General features: G+C 41.4%; 1 protein-coding gene across 1 annotated transcript in view; it reads left to right on the top strand.

The window, feature by feature from the left end:
- Positions 1 to 463: 463 nt before the first annotated feature.
- The window catches only part of kcng1 (potassium voltage-gated channel, subfamily G, member 1), a 61,321-nt gene continuing 43,438 nt past the window's right edge, over positions 464 to 18,346 (top strand). The window contains exon 1 of the mRNA XM_034173388.1: positions 464 to 484. The gene's annotated coding sequence lies outside the window, so the exon portion shown is untranslated. The remainder of the gene's footprint in view (positions 485 to 18,346) is intronic.

The following is an 18,346-nucleotide window of genomic DNA, read 5'->3' as shown; positions in this document are numbered from 1 at the left end:
AAACCAAACTACTGACAGGAAAGAAACACTGACTCCTGTCTGATTTTCTTTCATCTGCAGCATCTTCAGTATACAATATATCTTCAATATCGTATGATTAATTGATGTCAGGGATTTGCATAATAGTTGCCCTGCTTTTGCTCCATGGTAACAAGGCTGCAGCTACATTACAGCACGTTAGGATTCGTCAATTTCATCAGAGAGCAAACAGTGAGGTGTGAGGTGCAGGCGACATTATCTGCACACATGCACCAACAGCCTTTGAAGAGAATCATCTTAAAATCACCTCTGCTTTTAGAGGAACTTTTATAGGGAGATTACACTGTGTCGAGTCCATAAAAGATCATTTTGATTCCAACACGTGATCTGACGATGACATTAGTGACCCATAATGAGATTAAAAGTCCACAATGCACATGTCAGCATCAGATGTTTGAGCCGTGATATATGATATGTAATAGATCATTCTTTCTGCCTCCTCCAGGTAACTGTGACCATAATGAGATGAAATAATTACCTTTTTACACTTATGTCTAATAATAGTGCCGGTGTGATGGCCATCAGAGGAAGTGTAATCTGCTATTCTGAGGTGAATTCACATGTAAGGGCCCATTCACACTCTGATATGAAGTGACCGCAGATTCTCAAAAATCTCTGTGAAACGCCGGAGACGTTTTGCTCCAGGGGTCCTAATTTCCTGTCTTCAAGGCAGGTCGACGTAGCTCAGCAGACGTTGACGTTGTACTCAGCGTTTGGCGACGCTCCGCTGACATACTATAGGACATAGTTCAACTTTCATCGTTGGAAGGTGTAGTACATTGGTAGTGCACTAATGTAGCTTGATGGAGCTGATCATCAAGTCAACATTTGAGACGCCACATGACATAGCCTATATAAAATCGATGTAACGCTGGGATTGCGTCACTTGCTACTAGTGCAACAGGTTGGACATAATCTTTCAGGTTTCTTCATATTTCTACAATTTCAATTCAATTTCAATTTATTTTCATTTATATAGCGCCAAATCACACAACCTGGTCTCACGGCAAGTCATGATTCAGCAACACGAAATATACATTAATCTATTGGTTTGTGATATTGTGACGAAAAGCGCCTCATTTTCGTCTCGGCAGCACGAATTCATTGTCATTCATTCTGTAATGGCTGCACAAAATTAAAAGTGAAGCGGGGGGGTGGGGGGGGGTTGGTTAAGGCTAGGATGGGATGGGAGTAGGGTTAGTAATAGTGAGCTAAAAAAAAGCCCCGTCACGAAAATTTGATTCATTTTGTCACGAAAGCACAAAAAAAAAAAAAAAAAAAAAAAAAAAGTGAGACTGGGCTGAATGTGTAATTTGTCAGCATTAAACAACAAGAAAAACAGAAGAAATACTAAGGTGATCATGGGCCACTAGCCCTAAGCTTCAGTAAAAGACCAACCCCCAGAGCAACAGTGTTAAGGAAAAACTCCCTCTGAGGAAGAAACCTCAAGCAGACTAGACTCAAAGGGGTGACCCTCTGCTTGGGCCATGATACAGACATAAATTACAGAAACAATTCACAAAACAAATATACAGGAAATGCTGTTGGTGCACAGGACAGGAGGGTCTCCAGCACAAATACCACACCCATCTCTGGATGGAGCTGCACCTTAAACAGAGAAAAAACAGAATCAGGCATCAGAAAAACAAGAAATACTGTATAATTTGTCAGCATTAAACAACAAGAAAACCAGAAGAAATACTAAGGTGATCGTCGGCCACAAGCCCTAAACTTCACTAAAACACCCAGAATTTAGGTAAAGTTGAGGCCGCGGCACACTCCATTTACTAATAAATGAATTAAAAGAGTAAAAAGCATAGAACTATACAATGCCACTATGCTAGCCATAGAAAAGGGAAAATAAGTGCGACTTAAGTCTGGACTTGAAAGTCTCCACAGAATCTGACTGTTTTATTGACACAGAGAGATCATTACACAGAACAGGGACACAATAAGAGAAAGCTCTGTGACCTGCAGACTTTTTATTCACTCTAGGGACACAAAATAGTCCTGCATACTGCAAATGCAAAGCCCGGGCCGGTACATAAGGTTTAATTAGGTCAGCTAGGCAGGGAGGTGCCAGTCCATAAACAGTTTTATAGACTAGTAGCAGAACCTTAAAATCTGATCTCACTGGGACAGGAAGTCAGTGAAGAGACACCAAAATGTGCATAATGTGATTGTACTTTCTGCTTCGTGTCAAAAGTCTGGCTGCGGCATTTTGAACCAGTTGGAGAGCCTTAATGCTGGACTGTGGTAAACCAGAAAATAGAACATTGCATCTACACATTTCTTCATGCCTCATGGCAGAGGTGGTAGTAAGTCACCATCAAGTCACTCTCAAGTCATGAATCACAAAGTCTCAAGTCAAGTCTCAAGTCATAATGACCACCAAGTGGTTGGCAGCTGATTTAAGACTTGACCTGGGACTTGCAGATTGATGACTTGAGAATGACTTGACAGTGACTTACTCCCACCTCTGCCTAACGGACCCAGAGGAGGTGGTGCATTCAGTCAAGCCTCCAACATTGGACAACATTTTAGCATAAACACCAAAGACTTTAAGCATGTTGAAAAATTGTTGTTTCACTCTCCATCAGCAAACGTCGGGCTAATCGTCAGAGTGTGACGGCACCTCAAGGTATCTGAAATATCCAGGAACAAAATTTGCATGTGAGTGAAATGCAAGTGCACAAAGAACCCATCAGTCAACTTTCAGACTCAGAACATTGTGATGTGATTTGAAATTGCAAACAGCAAAAAGTTATTTTCTATTTTCCTGCAATCCTGAGAAAAGCTTCTGGTAAATTAATGCGTTCTGGCTGTGATGCAGGTGATTCTCAGCTTTGCTGAAAAAGAGAGAAAATCTAATTAAATAGAAGAATTAAATTGGACCAAATCAAGATTACAAAATAAATGAGAATATGAAATCACTGCTCCAGTATTAAAAACTATATACACTCACTGGCCACTTTATTAGGTACAACTGTTCGATTGCTTGTCAATCAATCAATCAATCAATCAACTTTTTTCTTATATAGCGCCAAATCACAACAAACAGTTGCCCCAAGGCGCTCCACATTGCAAGGCAAGGCCATACAATAATTATGAAAAACCCCAACGGTCAAAACGACCCCCTATGAGCAAGCACTTGGCCACAGTGGGAAGGAAAAACTCCCTTTTAACAGGAAGAAACCTCCAGCAGAACCAGGCTCAGGGAGGGGCAGTCTTCTGCTGAGACTGGTTGGGGCTGAGGGAAAGAACCAGGAAAAAGAGATCGATCACTAATGATTAAATGCAGAAACACAAATTTCCAATCAGCCAATCACATGGTAGCAACTCACTGCATTTAGGCATTGAGACGTGGTGAAGACGACTTGCTGAAGTTCAAACACCACATCAGAATGAAGAAGAAAGGGGATTTAAGTGACTTTGAATGTGGCATGGTAGAACAGGCTGGTCTGAGTATTTCAGAAACTGCTGATCTACTGGGATTTTTATGCACAACCATCTCTAGGGTTTACAGAGAACAGTCTGAAAAAGAGACAACATCCAATGAGTGGCAGTTGTGTTGATGAAAATGACTTGTTGATGTCAAAAGTCAGAGAAAAAAAGCAGACTGGTTGAAATTGGTGACTGAGTGATGCCATCATGTCATTATGGACCAACATCTCTGAGGAATGTTTCCAACACATTGTTAAATCTATGCCATGAAGAATTAAGGCAGTTCTGAAGGCAAAAGGGGGCCAACTCAGTACTAGCAAGGTGTATCTAATAAAGTGGCCAGTGAGTGTATATTGTTGATGCCCTGAGCAGGCTGTGACTCATATTAGAGTTATATGCAGGCAAGGAGATAAAAATATTTAAAATAATAAAATAATATTTTACAAGTTGGTGTAAATATCACTTTAGTTCATTTGGATTGACTTAATTCTTTTTAGTTAGGGATGTGCATATCTCCTCTATAAAACAATACACAGATTCATGGGCTATGATACAATTCAGGAATAATACTTTTTTTTTTATTATGGAACAGTTCCATTTCACTGCAAACAATCCTTCCTTTTAATGCAGACATTGATTTTCCTTGAGTGATGATGGTGACCACCATCTGCTGTTTTACATTCCTCTCCTTGATACCACATCTACCCATTACTTCCTCCTCACTTCTGTTTCCTTCACCAACATGCTCATTGCAGTCTGCTCCAGTTACCACTCTTTCATCCTTGGGTACACTCTCCACCACCTCATCTAAGTCACTCCAGAATTATTCTTTCCATTTTATCTCACAACCCACCTGTAGGGCATATGCACTGATGGCATTCATCATCACCCTTTGGATTTCCAACAAAAAACTCAACACCCTGTCAGACTTTTGCAAAATTTTCCAACACACACCCAATACCCTCACTTTGCCCTGCTACTTCACTCTTTCCTGTGAATTTACAAAATGAATATTTCACGTGCGTGTGCAAAATGAAAGGAAAGAGTGAAGCAGTAGGCTGAAGGGAGAGTATTGGTATTGGGCCTTAATATATGCGTCCTTTACTATGACTCCCAACACTGTTTCTCCTCCTATAGCCACACAATGATGCAACAGTTTGAGCCCACCTCTAATGCTCCTGGCCTTACTTTTCTTTTGTTGTACACACAGTATGTCTGCCTTTCTACTCTCCATCATGTCAGCCAGTTCTCTCCCGTCACCAGTCATACTGCCAACATTCAAAGTCCAGACTCTCACTTTCCACACTTCTCACTTTCCTCCTCTCCCACGGCTCCCAAACACATTCTCTGCCTCTTCTTGTTTTTTTGCCCAATAGCCTAATTTCTGTCAGCATCTTCTTGGACAACAGCTCCTGTGGTGGTCATTGTTAATCCAAGCCTTGATCTACACTATATGTATGGAAATTCAGCTTGTGACCTGCATGTTTGGTTTACAGAGACTCACAAATGACAGTTCCTCAGAAAACCACCTCGACGATGAAGGCAGCTGAATGTTCACACAGACATGATGACATGCTTATCATAACCCAAAAAACAGCCTTGTTATTTTACCAGAATTTCAAAATTATATAGCAGTAATGACTCAACTTTTTCTTAATTTTGTTATGAAAATTTTATCCTGAAACACAACTGACACAAATTTGCACTGCGTTACAAAACCTTCAACACACATCAGATCAGAAGTAGAAGAAGAAATCATTACTATAATGGCCCTAAAGTCCTTTGGTGCTACTTCTTGACCCGGATTCCGTAGCTTGAAGTGGATGAGAGTCTAAAACAAACCCCTGGATGGGGACACCAACCTGACCCAGGTTACTTCCTCAGCAAGGCTGGTTTGTAATTACACCTGGGTGGTGTGGAACAATGCGGATGATGTGTCTTGTCCAAGGACACACAAACACACACAGGTTGCATATGTAAACCCAGGTCTACATATTATTAGCCCAGCTGAGTTACCTGCTCTACAGTTAATCTACATCAAATGAGGAATGATACATAAAATAGAAGGCTGCCATGTTGTTTATGAGAAGCTTGTTTTTGTCATGTTTAAGTTGAGAAATGACAAATTGCTGATCATTGCCAACCAGCTTCAGTCTGTGTGTGGGGACCTACAGGTACCTTTGACAGCCCTATGATTTAAGGAGGAAATGTTCTTTATGAGTCTCCCCAAGTACGATTTTTATCCGAGGCCAAAATATGACCAACGGGTATTGCGAAGGCTTTGTGTACCTCCGTCTGTCCCTCCGTCTGCGCTCAGCATAAGTCCCATGCTATTCCTGCCAGGGTCTTCAAATTCACAGGGAGCATTCTTGGGACACAGACCTTGGACAAATTCAATTTCAAGTCAGTTAAATGTATTTTCATTTATATAGCACCAAATCACAACAAACAGTTGCCCCAAGGCGCTTTATATTATAAGGCAAGGCCATACAATAATTATGTAAAACCCCAACGGTCAAAACGACCCCCTGTGAGCAAGCACTTGGCGACAGTGGGAAAGAAAAAACTCCCTTTTAACAGGAAGAAACCTCCAGCAGAACCAGGCTCAGGGAGGGGCAGTCTTCTGCTGGGACTGGTTGGGGCTGAGGGAGAGAACCAGGAAAAAGACATGCTGTGGAGGGGAGCAGAGATCAATCACTAATGATTAAATGCAGAGTGGTGCATACAGAGCAAAAAGAGAAAGAAACAGTGCATCATGGGAACCCCCCAGCAGTCTACATCTATAGCAGCATAACTAAGGGATGGTTCAGGGTCACCTGATCCAGCCCTAACTATAAGCTTTAGCAAAAAGGAAAGTTTTAAGCCTAATCTTAAAAGTAGAGAGGGTGTCTGTCTCCCTGATCTGAATTGGGAGCTGGTTCCACAGGAGAGGAGCCTGAAAGCTGAAGGCTCTGCCTCCCATTCTACTCTTACAAACCCTAGGAACTACAAGTAAGCCTGCAGTCTGAGAGCGAAGCGCTCTATTGGGGTGATATGGTGCTACGAGGTCCCTAAGATAAGATGGGACCTGATTATTCAAAACCTTATAAGTAAGAAGAAGAATTTTAAATTCTATTCTAGAATTAACAGGAAGCCAATGAAGAGAGGCCAATATGGGTGAGATATGCTCTCTCCTTCTAGTCCCCGTCAGTACTCTAGCTGCAGCATTTTGAATTAACTGAAGGCTTTTTAGGGAACTTAATAGTACAATAGTCCAGCCTAGAGGAAATAAATCCATGAATTAGTTTTTCAGCATCACTCTGAGACAAGACCTTTCTGATTTTAGAGATATTGCGTAAATGCAAAAAAGCAGTCCTACATATTTGTTTAATATGCGCTTTGAATGACATATCCTGATCAAAAATGACTCCAAGATTTCTCACAGTATTACTAGAGGCCAGGGCAATGCCATCCAGAGTAAGGATCTGGTTAGACACCATGTTTCTAAGATTTGTGGGGCCAAGTACAATAACTTCAGTTTTATCTGAGTTTAAAAGCAGGAAATTAGAGGTCATCCATGTCTTTATGTCTGTAAGACAATCCTGCAGTTTAGCTAATTGGTGTGTGTCCTCTGGCTTCATGGATAGATAAAGCTGGGCATCATCTGCGTAACAATGAAAATTTAAGCAATACCGTCTAATAATACTACCTAAGGGAAGCATGTATAAAGTGAATAAAATTGGTCCTAGCACAGAACCTTGTGGAACTCCATAATTAACCCTAGTCTGTGAAAAAGATTCCCCATGTACATGAACAAATTGTAATCTATTAGACAAATATGATTCAAACCACCGCAGCGCAGTGCCTTTAATACCTATGGCATGCTCTAATCTCTGTAATAAAATTTTATGGTCACCAGTATCAAAAGCAGCACTGAGGTCTAACAGAACAAGCACAGAGATGAGTCCACTGTCCGAGGCCATAAGAAGATCATTTGTAACCTTCACTAATGCTGTTTCTGTACTATGATGAATTCTAAAACATGACTGAAACTCTTCAAATAGACCATTCCTCTGCAGATGATCAGTTAGCTGTTTTACAACTACCCTTTCAAGAATTTTTGAGAGAAAAGGAAGGTTGGAGATTGGCCTATAATTAGCTAAGATAGCTGGGTCAAGTGATGGCTTTTTAAGTAATGGTTTAATTACTGCCACCTTAAAAGCCTGTGGTACATAGCCAACTAACAAAGATAGATTGATCATATTTAAAATTGAAGCATTAAATAATGGTAGGGCTTCCTTGAGCAGCCTGGTAGGAATGGGGTCTAATAAACATGTTGATGGTTTGGATGAAGTAACTAATGAAAATAACTCAAACAGAACAATCGGAGAGAATGAGTCTAACCAAATACCGGCATCACTGAAAGCAGCCAAAGATAACGATACGTCTTTGGGATGGTTATGAGTAATTTTTTCTCTAATAGTTAAAATTATGTTAGCAAAGAAAGTCATGAAGTCATTACTAGTTAAAGTTAATGGAATACTCAGCTCAATAGAGCTCTGACTCTTTGTCAGCCTGGCTACAGTGCTGAAAAGAAACCTGGGGTTGTTCTTATTTTCTTCAATTAGTGATGAGTAGAAAGATGTCCTAGCTTTACGGAGGGCTTTTTTATAGAGCAACAGACTCTTTTTCCAGGCTAAGTGAAGATTTTCTAAATTAGTGAGACGCCATTTCCTCTCCAACTTACGGGTTATCTGCTTTAAGCTGCGAGTTTGTGAGTTATACCACGGAGTCAGGCACTTCTGATTTAAAGCTCTCTTTTTCAGAGGAGCTACAGCATCCAAAGTTGTCTTCAGTGAGGATGTAAAACTATTGACAAGATACTCTATCTCCCTTACAGAGTTTAGGTAGCTACTCTGCACTGTGTTGGTATATGGCATTAGAGAACATAAAGAAGGAATCATATCCTTAAACCTAGTTACAGCGCTTTCTGAAAGACTTCTAGTGTAATGAAACTTATTCCCCACTGCTGGGTAGTCCATCAGAGTAAATGTAAATGTTATTAAGAAATGATCAGACAGCAGGGAGTTTTCAGGGAATACTGTTAAGTCTTCTATTTCCATACCATAAGTCAGAACAAGATCTAAGATATGATTAAAGTGGTGGGTGGACTCATTTACTTTTTGAGCAAAGCCAATAGAGTCTAATAATAGATTAAATGCAGTGTTGAGGCTGTCATTCTCAGCATCTGTGTGGATGTTAAAATTGCCCACTATAATTATCTTATCTGAGCTAAGCACTAAGTCAGACAAAAGGTCTGAAAATTCACAGAGAAACTCACAGTAACGACCAGGTGGACGATAGATAATAACAAATAAAACTGGTTTTTGGGACTTCCAATTTGGATGGACAAGTCTAAGAGTCAAGCTTTCAAATGAATTAAAGCTCTGTCTGGGTTTTTGATTAATTAATAAGCTGGAATGGAAGATTGTTGCTAATCCTCCGCCCCAGCCCATGCTACGAGCATTCTGACAGTTAGTGTGACTCGGGGGTGTTGACTCATTTAAACTAACATATTCATCCTGCTGTAACCAGGTTTCTGTAAGGCAGAATAAATCAATATGTTGATCAATTATTATATCATTTACCAACAGGGACTTAGAAGAGAGAGACCTAATGTTTAATAGACCACATTTAACTGTTTTAGTCTGTGGTGCAGTTGAAGGTGCTATATTATTTTTTCTTTTTGAATTTTTATGCTTAAATAGATTTTTGCTGGTTATTGGTAGTCTGGGAGCAGGCACCGTCTCTACGGGGATGGGGTAATGAGGGGATGGCAGGGGGAGAGAAGCTGCAGAGAGGTGTGTAAGACTACAACTCTGCTTCCTGGTCCCAACCCTGGATAGTCATGGTTTGGAGGATTTAAGAAAATTGGCCAGATTTCTAGAAATGAGAGCTGCTCCATCCAAAGTGGGATGGGTGCCGTCTCTCCTAACAAGACCAGGTTTTCCCCAGAAGCTTTGCCAATTATCTATGAAGCCCACCTCATTTTTTGGACACCACTCAGACAGCCAGCAATTCAGGGAGAACATGCGGCTAAACATGTCACTCCCGGTCCGATTGGGGAGGGGCCCAGAGAAAACTACAGAGTCCGACATTGTTTTTGCAAAGTTACACACCGATTTAATGTTAATTTTGGTGACCTCCGATTGGCGTAACCGGGTGTCATTACTGCCGACGTGAATTACAATCTTACCAAATTTACGCTTAGCCTTAGCCAGCAGTTTCAAATTTCCTTCAATGTCGCCTGCTCTGGCCCCCGGAAGACAATTGACTATGGTTGCTGGTGTCGCTAACTTCACATTTCTCAAAACAGAGTCGCCAATAACCAGAGTTTGATCCTTGGCGGGTGTGTCGCCGAGTGGGGAAAAACGGTTAGAAATGTGAACGGGTTGGCGGTGTACACGGGGCTTCTGTTTAGAACTACGCTTCCTCCTCACAGTCACCCAGTCGGCCTGCTTTCCCGGCTGCTCGGGATCTGCCAGGGGGTAACTAATGGCGGCTAAGCTACCTTGGTCCGCACCGACTACAGGGGCCTGGCTAGCTGTAGAATTTTCCACGGTGCGGAGCCGAGTCTCCAATTTGCCCAGCCTGGCCTCCAAAGCTACGAATAAGCTACACTGATTACAAGTACCATTACTGCTAAAGGAGGCCGAGGAATAACTAAACATTTCACACCCAGAGCAGAAAAGTGCGGGAGAGACAGGAGAAGCCGCCATGCTAAATCGGCTAAGAGCTAGTAGCTGCGCTAAGCTAGCGGATTCCTAAAAACACGCAAAGTGAATAATGTGTAAATAATTTAGAGGTGATTCAGCAGAAGGAGTGCTTTAGTTAAGGCACGTAAAGATTACACTGGGAAACAAATCGTAATCTAGATAACTAGATCAATCTAACTGCGCAGATTAAACAGCTAACAGATACAGAAAAACACTGCTGTGCTCCGGAACAGGAAGTGATACAATACCGCAGTGAGAGTCAACCACCAGTGAGGTGGTTGACCACCAAATCACAACAAAGTCACCTCAAGGCACTTCACACAAGTAACGTCTAACCTTACCAACCCCTAGAGCAAGAACACAGCCGGCAGTGGTAAGAAAAAACTCCCTGTGATGATTTGAGGAAGAAACCTCAAGCAGACTCAAAGGGGTGACCCTCTGCTTGGGCCATGCTACAACACAATTGAAAATACAAATATATAGGAAATTTTGGGCATCCATACTGGTGTCCAGGATGGGAGGCTTGCAGAAGACAACACCCACACCCATCTCTGGATGGAGTTGCACCTTACACAGAGAAAAAAAAAAACAGAATCAGGCATCAGAAAGACAAGAAATACAGTATAATTTGTCAGCATTAAGCAACAAGAAAAACAGAAGAAATACTAAGGTGATCACCGGTCACTAGCCCTAAGCTTCACTAACAGACCCAGACTTTAAAGATGAGGCTGCAACCCGCTCCATTTCCTAATAAAATTAATTAAAAGAGTAAAAAGCATAGTAACATACAGTACTATGCCAGTATGCTAGCCATACGAAAGGGAAAATAAGTGTGTTTTAAGTCTGGATTGAACATCCTGTTTCCTATTTTTATGCTCATACAGCCAATGGAGTTTTAGCGTTGTGTTATATTATATCCTACTGAGACCAAGCCCATTCATTATGTCCTCTGCAGTGGTCAAAAGCTGTTAAACTTGATTCTGAGGAGGATATACTGAATTTGAAAGCTCGGCCAATTGGCACATGGAATATATCATCAAAAATATTTCAGGGCCTCTGTCCATATGAGTTTCTCCCAGTGAAAACTGGTGTTCACCAGGGATGTGTTGTGGCTCCTGCACAATTTTATGACTGCATGCACTGGGTGTTGAGTAGGACTGTGGAAACACTTGACTTTGGCGCTTTACAGATATTTTGTTGGGAAAGTGTAGTGACACGGACCCACAACAGGGGGCGTAAATGAACGGACAATGGAAATACAAAAAAGATAATTTAATGTTGTGAAATGTGCACAACGGTATACAGATACGATCTTAGACAACAGTCAATTAAACAGTCGGTGATGTGTGGGCAGGCTCGAGGATAGGAGACGCCTGTCCAGAGAAGAGCTGGGCCCCCACACGATTTCCACTGCCAGCGGAGACCTGAAAAACACCGGAGCCGCCAAGTCCTGAGTCCCCAGGTGGCCACCGCCTCCAGCTGTCGGATCGGGTACTGCTGGCAGGAAGCACAAATAAATCAATTGGGTGTGTGCACACCCAGCAAACAGTTCAGCACAGACAGTCAAAGTCCCTTCTGGTGGAAAACCTCCACCTCCTGAACACAGATATTCAGAGTACGTGCAGATCCTTCTGAAACACTCAAGTTTTGGATTGAGGAGCGGGAACGCCGACTCCTCCAAACGTCCACAAACTCAGCAACCAGCTATGTGTTTACAAAAAAGTTTCAGTTGCAAAGACTCAGATGCAAAGAACATACAACTACGGCTCAGATGTAAAGACGTTACAACTGGCAAGTTTAGCTGTACAAAGGTGCGCATATGGCACTGAACGGATGAGAGTTTACCTGTCGGGTAAGACGATTTCTCGGCAGGGATGTGACGTCTCTGCCAGGCTTTTATGGTGGGCTGATGAGGGGTGATGAATGACATCTGTTGTGATGACTGACAGCTGTCTGAAGGTGTTCCAGGGAGGCGGCTGCGCCCTCTGGTGCCTGAAGCCTGCTTTCAGCAGTACCTCCTCTTCTGGCGGCCCACATAAGATATTTACAGAATCAATGACTGCACCACTTGAGAAGCTGAGTGAGGAATCGGAGTGTCTGGGTTTGCAACTGTTGTGGATCAAGACTAAGGGCCCTGTCCCACTGGGGAGAGGATTAATTGCGCATGAATTGAGTACACAAATTATGGGCGTTCGTTGTTGTCTGCAACAAAAATGGCCAAAAATGACAAATGTCCCAGTATGAATTGCGGATATATTAATAATATATAGCGAATATATGATGACCAATCACAGTTATACGTATAACGCATGTAGTGAGGAAAATGATCCAACACATTGAGATTATCACGGCAGTATTACGAGTGTATTATGAATGCATCGTGCACGTGTTACGCATGCATGGCATCTGCATTGCGGTCATAAAAGAAGCGCACTCAGGCCGTCGGCATCAATATTCACACCAACAATACAGGCTCTGGAGCATTTGCTGGACTTGGACAAGTTGATCACAGTTATTGTTCATTTTGTCATGCGAAGGTTAACTGTTCATGAGTTTGGGGAGTGGGAGGGGGGAAGCTGCTCGGGGTGTGAGACGGTGTTTTTTTCTTTTTTTTTGGAGAGTGTCACAGAAAACAGACTCAGCGTGAGTTGTGGCTAAACAGCAACTCTTCCTTTTGTTGGTGTTAAATAAAAGTCCTGGAGGAGACACGATTGCAGCAGCTACGTCTTTGTGGATTTACACAGCCGGACTGGCACTGACTGGCAGGTATGTCGCTTTCTGCCACATATAGTACTTTGAGTTTACGTGACGTGTTTGTTATGCATTCACAGATTGTCCGCAAATCAGCTGCAAAGCAGATGTAATAAAAATGCTTTATTCGTGGCCAATTTGTATGCATTCGCTGTGATGTGGACATGATGGGCACGATATATATCTGTTTTACACACTGTCCCGGTCCACTGCCAAGCCGCAAATCCCTGTCAGCTGCGGATATCAGCGGTTAACAGCAGATATACAGCGCACAGAGTGAGTATGTATTTTGTATGAATTGAGTATGTATGGAGTATGTATGGCGGATGTTATCCGCATCCAGATTTTTGAGCTACTCAAAAATCCTGGCTGCGGACATGCGTGCCTCTGCGGGCGTGTTCGGATGACGGCTGACTCATACAGGCATGTTACATGGATATTGCGGATGTTTGGCGAATATGGGCCAATTCTGTGCGCAATCCATACGTAAATCCTCCTAAACGCCAGTAGGACAGGGCCCTAAGAGTCGCATTTTTTTGTGCCCTTTATAACTGTTTAAACAGTAAATTATCAATCTATATGTAATAGCAAACATTCTGAGGACTTCCTCATGAAGCCAGCAGCCACCACATCAACGTTAGCTCCATTTGTTCCATCCCATCAACTAAAGTACTTTTACCACTCACAGCGTAACTGTGTTTCCTTCAACAACATTTAGCTGGTCACTGCTTGTACCTTTTTTCACCACATCCTGCAGAGACTTACACTATGAGAGCTTTAGATTTGGAATGAAGCTGAGCTGCCTGCACACACAGCTGGAAACACTTTTATCAGTTTTCTGTGAAGCTGCATGCATACTTTATTCCAAAGTAACAGACAGCCAGCAGAAGGCAGAAAAGTGCTTCCAAAAATTTTTTTTTCAGCATTTTTTGTTACAAGCAGGCATCTATGCTAGATCAAGTCCTTATATAGTAAGGTTTCACATCAGGGGTGATGCCAAAAATAAAAATCATTTTTTGGCCATTTTTGGCCCAAAACCCCCCATTTTTGGGTCAAACTTCAAAAATGGTCCAGTCCTTTTGATGTGCATATCAAATTACTCATCTTGACGAGTAGAGTTTTTTTTTTTCAAACAGGGAAAAAAGGGATGTGAGGCAAAATGCAAGACTGCAGCCTGTAAGTGCTTTAAGAGTGGTCAGTGTTGCATGGGTGCCTGTGGGTGCCGTGCAGAAGGCTGTTTAAACCCAAGTTGATTGCTTTAAGTAGCTAACACAACAAAACACTTAAAATGCAGTATTTTCAGTTTGGAATTTATATAGAATGTCTTTTGAATGCGTTTATTTGTAATATAATTTCAGAATTATGCAGCTTTGGATCTACATTTATTACAAGAGAAAAAAGGTACCTCTTGGAACTTACATTAACAACACAATTTATAGCTCATGGCTCTGATGCTTGAATTTGTAAATTATGATGTGTAAAGTTAACAATGAATCACAAAATGTGATTCTAAGAAAATTGATATTTTTTGCCCTAAGATGTCTTGTTTTGGTTGTTGTTTGTTGTTGTCCCTCTATTTACACCCAAATATACTTCAGATGATGTCAAATCACATCAAATCATAGTTTTACCAAAATCATATTAATATATGTTTTTCCATAACATGGGTGGTAATCAGTTTAATTTTTTATGGAATGCCCCTTTAAGGTAACTAAAATTTGTCAATTTGGTACTAATAACAACAACAAAAAAATAATGTCAGTGGGTGCATTGAACTTATTTTGAATGGTTCTGATACTTGAGGTATCAAGTGTATGTTGTGTAATGGAAACAATGAATCATAAAAATGATTTTAATAAATTAGCCATAGTGTACTCTAAAATGTCTCTGTCTTCTTTGCTTTTGTATTCTGATTTTCTTTATATTCACAAAAAACATACTTATGCAATTTTTATATTAAATTAATGTGCTTGATGTAAATGAGGCCAATTATGATCAATTTTGATGTCATAACCATTTTGAAGATGGATAAAGTTAATCAATAGACCCATCTTATCTGACATAATTGTATTTTCATAGCTAAGACTGGCATAATGGTCTATGTAAGTTGTCTTATTGGTTTTCTTGTGCAAGAAAACATATAATTAGACACCAAAATTGTCATAATCGGACCATCATAACAGATTTTATGAATTTGACCCTTCACGAAAAGTGCATTGACCTTTCCACATTTTCAGTCATTGTGACGTAGCTCAAGGTCAAAAATAGGTCAAACTATATATTTCTGAACTCTACTTGTCAAGACGAGTAATTTGACATGCATATCAAAAGGATTGGACCATTTTTGAATTTTGAACCAAAAATGGGGGTTTTTGGCCCAAAAATGGCCAAAAAATGATTTTTATTTTTAGCATCGCCCCTGATGTGAAACTTTACTATATAAGGACTTGTGATCTAGCATAGATGCCTGCTTGTAACAAAAAATGCCGAAAAAAGTTTTTTGGAAGCACTTTTCTGCCTTCTGCTGGCTGTCTGTAACACAACAGTCAGACATTGACAGAGCAGCAGGAAAATGCAGCAAAAGATGAAGAGTGAGAATTGTTTAATGCACATGGATAACTATGAGAACTTTTTGGCTGTGCAATCTTTACATAATCAAGTTAGTGTAGCACTTACAAACTGCTAGAGTGTAGCATCATCCACTCAGATGAGCAAAAACGCCCGGATGTGCCGCAAAAGACAATAATGCAAAGGACTTGTTGAATGTGATGGTGAGAAATGTTAGTGCTACACGAAATGGAATCTTTTCACAATTTGTGGAGCAATGAAGCAGAAATGTGGGGATTTAATGGTTCAGCTCAGACGCTGTCTGGTGGATGGAGAGTGATATAAGAAAAAGGCGCGCAGGGCACCAGCAGAGAAATAAACTGTGGGCAGAAAATGACGAATGTGGAAATTCTCAATCAGTCTTTGTGAGGAAAACATTGGAGTAGAAGAGGGAAGGCAAAAAGACTTGAGTAGCATTTCAGAAAAAGTTATTGCCCTTTTTACTTGATGGCCATGAAGCCATTTTGATAAAATGGGATTTAAGAATGATGTATTTGTTACACTATGGCCTGTTGTGCTCCGCAAATCAATCAATCAATCAATCAATTTTTTTATATAGCGCCAAATCACAACAAACAGTTGCCCCAAGGTGCTTTATATTGTAAGGCAAGGCCATACAATAATTATGTAAAACCCCAACGGTCAAAACGACCCCCTGTGAGCAAGCACTTGGCTACAGTGGGAAGGAAAAACTCCCTTTTAACAGGAAGAAACCTCCAGCAGAACCAGGCTCAGGGAGGGGCAGTCTTCTGCTGGGACTGGTTGGGGCTGAGGGAGAGAACCAGGAAAAAGACATGCTGTGGAGGGGAGCAGAGATTGATCACTAATGATTAAATGCAGAGTGGTGCATACAGAGCAAAAAGAGAAAGAAACAGTGCATCATGGGAACCCCCCAGCAGTCTACGTCTATAGCAGCATAACTAAGGGATGGTTCAGGGTCACCTGATCCAGCCCTAACTATAAGCTTTAGCAAAAAGGAAAGTTTTAAGCCTAATCTTAAAAGTAGAGAGGGTGTCTGTCTCCCTGATCTGAATTGGGAGCTGGTTCCACAGGAGAGGAGCCTGAAAGCTGAAGGCTCTGCCTCCCATTCTACTCTTACAAACCCTAGGAACTACAAGTAAGCCTGCAGTCTGAGAGCGAAGCGCTCTATTGGGGTGATATGGTACTACGAGGTCCCTAAGATAAGATGGGACCTGATTATTCAAAACCTTATAAGTAAGAAGAAGAATTTTAAATTCTATTCTAGAATTAACAGGAAGCCAATGAAGAGAGGCCAATATGGGTGAGATATGCTCTCTCCTTCTAGTCCCCGTCAGTACTCTAGCTGCAGCATTTTGAATTAACTGAAGGCTTTTTAGGGAACTTTTAGGACAACCTGATAATAAATCAAGTGACTGGACTGGTTCAGATGACAAGATTTAATTCAACTTAATTAATTATATTAATGTTGGGTATTTTCTCCTCCAAACATTCTTAAAACCTTTGATAAGACAAACAGAGTCAAGAAACACCAGTGAGACAGAAAGTCAAATTAATCACGCGCGGAGTGCAGCCAGGCTGTACACCAAGGCTACACTAAAGTCTGGCCTGTTCTCCGGCTCTTTTTATTAGAGAGGCCCTCATTACATCATAAAACTTGTCCTAAGGGGGGGGGGGGACAACGCGAGGCAAGTTTCTTCCCGTAACATAAACATATACGTCAATAAGTGCAGCTGTAAGGAAAAACAGTTTCTTTCTTTTACTCTTATCGTCGGAGGTCAGCACATCTCGTTCGTCTGTTGCAGTTATCAGCTGTTGTGCATCTGCCTGGAGTGTCCTGGTCTTCACACTAAGCATCACATCACAACAGTCAAAACAACCTTCAGGTCTATTACTCCCAGTTCATGACTGACCCCGTCATGCTTCACTCCCAGTCGTTAGCGGCTACAAAAACAAGTTGTATAATAATAATAAGTACATCCAGCTCTTCATTCCCAGTTCAGATTGACCCCAGCATGCTAAAACAAGGTTGAATAACACGTACATTCTCAGGGTTAGTGCAAACAGCACAACACCGTTCTCATGAGAAAGAAGACAAAGGTCCAAATGTTTAACAGTGATAACATATATATATATATATAAAATCCTTAACAATTAATATAGCACCAAACCACAACAAAGCTGCCTCAAGGCACTTCACACAAGTAAGGTCTAAACTTATCAACCCCTAGAGCAAGAACACAGGCGACAGTGGTAAGAAAAACTCCCTCTGATGATATTGAGGAAGAAACCTCAAGCAGACCAGACTTAAAGGGGTGACCCACTGCTTAGAAGGTCACCCCAAAGATCCTTTGAATACAATATTGATTTAATCTCTCGTCACACTACTATGTGTTAAACATTAACAAAATACTCAAGCTTCCACCGGAGGGGGCTTGACTCCCCCCTGTCACTGCCACACCCTCCCTAGTAGGACAGCACCATAACACATCAAATTTCTGGGGAGCCTCCTGGGATCACCACCATCCCACTGTTGCCAAGTGCTTGCTCACAGGGGGTCGTTTCTGACCATTGGGGTTTTTCCGTAATTATTGTATGGCTTTGCCTTACAATATAAAGCACCTTGGGGCAACTGTTTGTTGTGATTTGGTGCTATATAAATAAAATTGATTTGATTTGATCTGATGTCACACTGCCCCAGCTGTGGTGTCTTAAACAAGAGTGATTTTCTGCTATTTGCTAACAATGATAAAGACTGGGCCCATATAAAC

The sequence above is a fragment of the Thalassophryne amazonica genome, chromosome 6 (genome assembly GCF_902500255.1).
Source record: "Thalassophryne amazonica chromosome 6, fThaAma1.1, whole genome shotgun sequence".
NCBI lineage: Eukaryota > Metazoa > Chordata > Actinopteri > Batrachoidiformes > Batrachoididae > Thalassophryne > Thalassophryne amazonica.
Note: the sequence above shows the minus strand (reverse complement) of the source record. Positions and strands in the feature narration are given on the sequence as shown.